Source organism: Camelus ferus, chromosome X (genome assembly GCF_009834535.1).
Source record: "Camelus ferus isolate YT-003-E chromosome X, BCGSAC_Cfer_1.0, whole genome shotgun sequence".
Classification (NCBI taxonomy): Eukaryota; Metazoa; Chordata; class Mammalia; order Artiodactyla; family Camelidae; genus Camelus; species Camelus ferus.
Window position 1 is genome coordinate 79281419 of NC_045732.1, and position 6000 is coordinate 79287418.

Sequence of the window (6000 nt, forward strand, 5' to 3'; positions counted from 1 at the left end):
GACTCCAGCTCTGTGAGGCCACCCCTTGTACCTGCCTTGTTTGTGGGCATTCCCCAGGGCTGAGACCAGAGCTGCGCACCTCGTCGTCGTCCTGCTCATCAGTGGCTCTCTGTTGGATGAGTGAATGGAGGTGCCTGTTGGGTGATTCTTGGCATCCGCTTGCATTCTGCAGAAGAGAGCCAGCCAGGAATTTTTCTTCCTGGGCTTGGAGGCAGGCTGCAGTCTGGGAGGGTGGGACCTCACAGTGTGGAGAGGGGAAGGCTGTGTATTGGGGCTGTAGATGGTAAGTGAGCCAGTGAGCAGGCTGGGGCAAGCCTGGGCAGGATCCTCTTCCAGGAGGTCTCTTTAGAGGGGAGATGTCCAGCCTCTCTGGAGTGAGGCGCTGCTCCAGAGCCGAGGGGAGCAGCAGGTCCGCACAGGGTTCCTAGTCTCCTCCCCTCCTGTCCCTCCGTGTCCTCCTCCCCAACACTGACTTGAGGGGGAAGGGGGTCTTCCATCCGGCCTCCACACCTCCTTCTGAGCTTGGCTCCTTCCCACATTTGTTGTCATTACCATTTTTATTGGAAACATGTCATATTTTGAAATTAGGGAGAATTGGCATCTTTATGATATGGCATCTTCCTATCTACAAACTACTTTGTCTTTTCATTTGTTCAAGTCCTCTTTTTGGTTTTTTAATACACTTGACCCTTGAATGATGCCGGTTTGAACTGCACAGCTCCACTTATACATGGATATTTTTCAGTAGTAAATACTACAGTAGCACACAGTCTGTGGTTGGTTGAATTCGTGGATGCAGAGGAACAGTGGATACAGAGGGCTGACTGTAAGTTACACGCGGATTAACCCCCATATTATTTGAAGATCAATTGTACTGTTTTAATTTTTTTCTTCACTTAGTTCTAGTATAGTTCCTAAGTATCTTTTAAGATTGAGGTATAATTTACATACAAGAAAATGCTCATGTTAAGATTTTCAGTAATGTTCTTCAGTAGTGTTTTAAATATTTTTGTGCACTCGGTTCTGGTAAGGTTGTTAAGTTTTCTTTTTCTTTTTGAGGTATGATCTACCTATAGTTAAATTCTAAGGTATTAAGATCCTTAAGTTCAATCCATTTTGGCGAACGCATATCCAGACAGAACATTTTCATCACCCTGGAGAGTTCTGTTACATTATTTCCCAGCCTCTCTCCCACAGACAACCACTGATTTGATTTTACCCCATAGGTTAGTTTTGTCTCTTCTAGAGTGTCATAGAAACAAACCATATTGACCCTTTTGTGTCGGGCTTTTTTTTTCCATGCAGCATAATGTTTTCAAGGTTCATCCATGTGATAATACATGTCAGCTGTTCCTTTTCTCGCTGAGCAGTTTTCCATTGTCTGGATGTACCACGGTTGATCCATTCCCCTGTCCACAGACATCCAAGTGGTTTCCAGCTTAGCACTGTTACAGATCAAGCTGCTGTGAACAGTTGTGTCCAAGGCTTTTTGTAGATGTAGGCTTCATTTCTCTGGGATGGAGACCAAAGAGTAGAATTGCTGACTCATAGGTGACGACTATGTTTAACTTTTTAAGAACCTGGTAGAGTTTTCCAAAGTGTTAGCATTTTCCCCTCCCACCAGCAGTGTATGAGCGTTCCAGTTCCCCCATGTCTCCTCCCATATCTGGTGCTCCTCAGTTTCTCTGACTTTGGTTTTTCTGTGGTTCAGATCTCCTCCACCTTCATTCTTCTGAAGGTTCATCTTCATCTTGGATTGCCCGTCTTCTCTCCACCCCTTGCTCCTAGTACTTTTCTGAATGTACACACTTGTATGTTGCTTTCCCAGGAGTTTTGAGAGCCAGGGGATATACGTGTGCTTGGTTGGTCCACCGTCTGGATCAGGAAGTCAGGGTGGATTTCTCGTTATCTGAGCAGACTCTAGAGTGGCATCCTCTCTTGAAGGTTCCTATGAAAAAGGACCAACTACTCTCCTGTTTTGTAGTCTTCCTCTTTTCTGCATTTGTTTTCAAAGCCACAAAGAACAAAAACGACTTGTTTCCTCCAAGCCTTCCGATAAAGGAATATTAACCTTTCAGCCTAATGTGTGCTGCAGGTCCAAGAATAACTTATTTAGGAAGAAATGGTACTGTTGACATTTTACATGACTTTAAATGTTAAAGATCTTTTCTTGGGTAGGATGGGGTGGAAAACCTCCACATGAGACAGAGGTGGAAGGCGAGGGTGGGGATTGTTTCGCTAGGCTTCCGGGAGTCCTCGGCCCCAGCCTGCTTGTCGGATGCGCAGCTGGCACCATCTCCTGGCTCTTCTCCCCTTTCTTAGGAGTAGATGGGTGCTGGGTCCTGCTTGTCATGTCTTCAGGAAAATAACTGCTTGGTGCTTTTCCCTCCCTCCCAGAGCAACACAAGCTCTCCCCGGAGGGTTAGGGGCTCTAGGGCTGGTAGGAAGTGGGTGCAGTGGGGTGTGGCAATGGCTCTGGCTGGCATAGCCCCTGTTGGAGGGTTATAGGAGGTGGGGCATTTCTTGCGACAGCAATGCCTGGGCCTCGGCTGGGGGGAGCACGTGAGAAGGAAATCCATCATCCATCGTGACCAGGCATAAAAATATCTCATAAACCACACTGTAACTTTGGGGGACTGATGTATCGTTTAGGTTGTTACGGTTTCCAGAATAGAGTATGATGCTTCTGGAGAGCAGGATGAACAAGTTGGCACCGTACTAAACTGCCAGAAAGCAGTTTCATTAGCTAGAAGGCGTGGCTACTTTTTGCTCCCGCCTCTGAAAGTAACGGCTCAGAAATCTCTGCACTGTCCGCCTGTCTTTGGCTGGCTGTTAGTCCATCAGGAATGCGTCGTAGAAATACGAACACACTCTTGGAAAGGAGTATTCCAGCCCCGGAGGGCAGCCCAGGCTGCCAACTTTAAACACCTCCTTTCAACAGAACTTCTTGCCACCAGAGAGGCTGTGGGTGGGGGTGGGGAGAGGAGGGAAGAAACCTAATTATGCAAATTTTGATCTTAAAGCTTTATTCATGTGTTTCCTGGCAGGCTGTTCTTTAATCTCAAGAGCAAGATTGCTCAGAATTACCATATATTCCAGTTAATTGCATTAAAATTATGGCAAAGGTTGTTTTTGCTATAATCAAGAGTGATTTTGATTAATACTTGTGAAATCAAATACCTCACCAGCGGCAGGATGAGAACAACCTTCTCTGTCCGCAGGCCCTTCTCTTCCTCCCGCCTGTCTCTGCAGAGGCCACAGATGCAAGCAGATGTGGAAGGCTTTTCTCTTTTAAACCTACTTGTTTATAATGATATTCATTTTTAGAGACAATTTCTCAAAGAGGGATTCTGGTTATTTGCTTCTGTCTTTAGTGCAAAGGTTATAATATAGACCTTTATGGAGGAAGGGAAAGGGAGGGCACTAGAAGAGGTCTCAGCTGGTGACAGTGACAAGAGCATCTGCCATCTCCTGGCGGGCCATCAATGACCTGGCAGAGATTGGGTGCTCTAAAGGGCGCCTTCTGTTGGATCAGTAGAGCGCCTTGGGGAGATGGAGAAGCCTGCTGGAGAAGACATGACCACGCAGGTGGACAAGTCGTTAGAATTACATCCAGATGAGACACACAAAGTGAAAATAAACTATAGCACAAAGTAGATACAGAGTGCTTGCTTAGAGGACCAAGGTGGTGACGATGTGAAAGACATGGCTGGATTCAAGAGAGATTTTTTTTTTCAGTTGAACTGACTGGCATCATTGCTGGGTTGGATGTGGGTGGTGAGGGGAAGGAAAGAGTCAAGGGTAACAAAATGTCCGCATTTTCCAGCCTGAGCAGCTGTGACTGGTTCCCGTTTCTCAGTGGGTGATAATTTGGGGAGGCTGGTCTGGGGAAGGAAAGGAGAATGTTTGCTTTTAGCCTCACATAGAGGCAGCCTGGCGAACCAGTGGGGGATCCTGGAGTTGCAGCCTCACAGCCCCGGGGTGAAATGCTTATTCCCCGGTAAGGGTTGGGATCAGACCCACTTGGCAGAGGTAGTCACGAGAGCATTCTGGGACATGATGGATGAGGTAGAACATCTAGCACAGTGCCTGGTATGGATGAGGCCCTCAAAACGTGTGAGAAGACTCTTCCAGAACCTTCCAGCTGCAGTAACAACCCCCAGAGGGAAGATTGCCTGTCTCCTCCATCAGAAGAATGGTTAGGAGTTCAACTTGGCAGGAGGCCCAGGAAGTGTTAGGCCAACATTGATGGAACGGTGCCCTCTGAGATGCCCTGTGTTTCAGAGCCCTTTTACCTTCCAAGTACATTAGCTTATGTTGTTTGATTTTTGTACCTAGGGCTGCTGTCCTAGGTACCATGTCCTTGAGACACAGAGAACTCGAAGGAGAGAGAACTTGAGGGACCGCAGAGGCTCATACAGCACAGGAGGTCAGAGCTTTGGAGTAAACACCTACTGTGTGCCTGGCACTGGGCCACAATGGCAGCTCTGGGCTGATCATTTTCAGTGTCTTGATGAGGAAACCAAGTGTCAGGAGTGGCTGGGTTCACAGGAGAGGTGATGGTGGCCTGGGCTCAGGCTGAAGACAGGAGTTGGGAGGTCTCAATGTGAGCTGAAAACGAAGTCATGGGCCTGGACCACATGGCCCAGGTTGTGGGTCGAGAAGGAAGGATGGACAGGGTGACAGTGCAGTTTAAGGCTGAGGAAGTGTTGCCAGTCAGGAGCCAGGGAAGGGATAGCTGGAGAGCGGGAAGGAAAATCGGAAGAAAGAGAAGCCATGTCTCGGTCTCAGGTTCCAGCTCATGTTCCTGAGTACGGTTTCTGGGAGTGGTGGATGAAGCCAGCTTGCACTGGGTGACAGACCAAGGCCAGCCTGGGGAAGTAGGCCCAGAGTCCCTGCTTCTCCTGCCGGTGAGGGGAGGGGTGGACAGGGCAGGAGGGGCTGGGAGACTTGCCACCTTTCACAGGCTGCAGAGGAGGAGCTGGAGGAGGTGGAGTTTGGGGGAGGAAAACATCACTGGACTGAGGGGGTGAGGGGTGGGGGGAGGTCTGAGGCCTGCATGCCAGGCACACTCACATCCATGTATGCAGTCTCTTTTGGTCTTCCTAGTAGCCTCAGGGGAGTACACTGATCAGCCTCATAAAGGAGGAAACAGAGGTTCTGAGAGAGCTAGGAAGGCTGTCCAAGGTCACATCACTAGGGAGTGGCAGAGCTGGGGTTGGAATGCACTTGGCCCAGCAGTTTGCCTTTGACCAGGATGCCAGCAGGCCCTTGGACAGCGCCCCCGTCTGGGCTGTTCCCGGCTCTTCGTGCAGTGCTGCTGCAGTGGGCCTCCTGTGGAGATCTCCCTGTGCCCGTTCTCAGAGTGGATGCTGACATGTAGACTTGCACGATGTCAGGATTTGGGTTTCAGATTTTAATAGAGGCTGCCCTGTGGTAGCAGTGTGCCGAACACTGCCAAGACAGTTTCTCTCCTGGAGCTGATGTTTTCATTAACTGCTCTTCGGATTTTCCCTGTATGTTTCTCCTGTTTTGACTTAACTTCTGAGGGCAGGGCAGGATCTCCCTTCTCTCTGAGCAAAATCAGAGCCGCTGGAGACCAGAACCGAGGTTGGAGATGAGTCTGGGTGCATTATCTGTGTAGGGAAGGCAGGGTCTAAAATGTCTTCAAGAGCTGAGACCCTGTTTGAGCCAAACAGAAGAATATTTCAACAAGGTTCCTTTGACGGTTCTTAAGCTGAACATGGAACCTGATTGAAGCACTTTGGCCTGTGCTCCTTGTGATGAGAGAAGCAGACTGCTTGGGCCGGCCTCCTCAAGGACCCAAGGAGAAGCATGGGGACCATCAGGACCCACATCAGGACAAGCTCATTCCCGGAAACATGCAACTGATCATCCAGGAACGTCCCATTTATTTGCCTTGACCATGAGAGAACCTATAGAAGAACAGAGGATCTGGCAGACTACAAAGACGATCATGGAAGTCTGATCACGTATTGA

General features: G+C 48.9%; 1 long non-coding RNA gene across 1 annotated transcript in view; it reads left to right on the forward strand.

Annotated features, from left to right (window-relative positions):
- LOC116662207 overlaps positions 1–5492 on the forward strand; it is a 28288-nt gene extending 22796 nt beyond the window's left edge. Inside the window, exon 4 of the long non-coding RNA XR_004318208.1 lies at positions 5481–5492. This is a non-coding gene — a long non-coding RNA (uncharacterized LOC116662207). The remainder of the gene's footprint in view (positions 1–5480) is intronic.
- Positions 5493–6000: the final 508 nt, after the last annotated feature.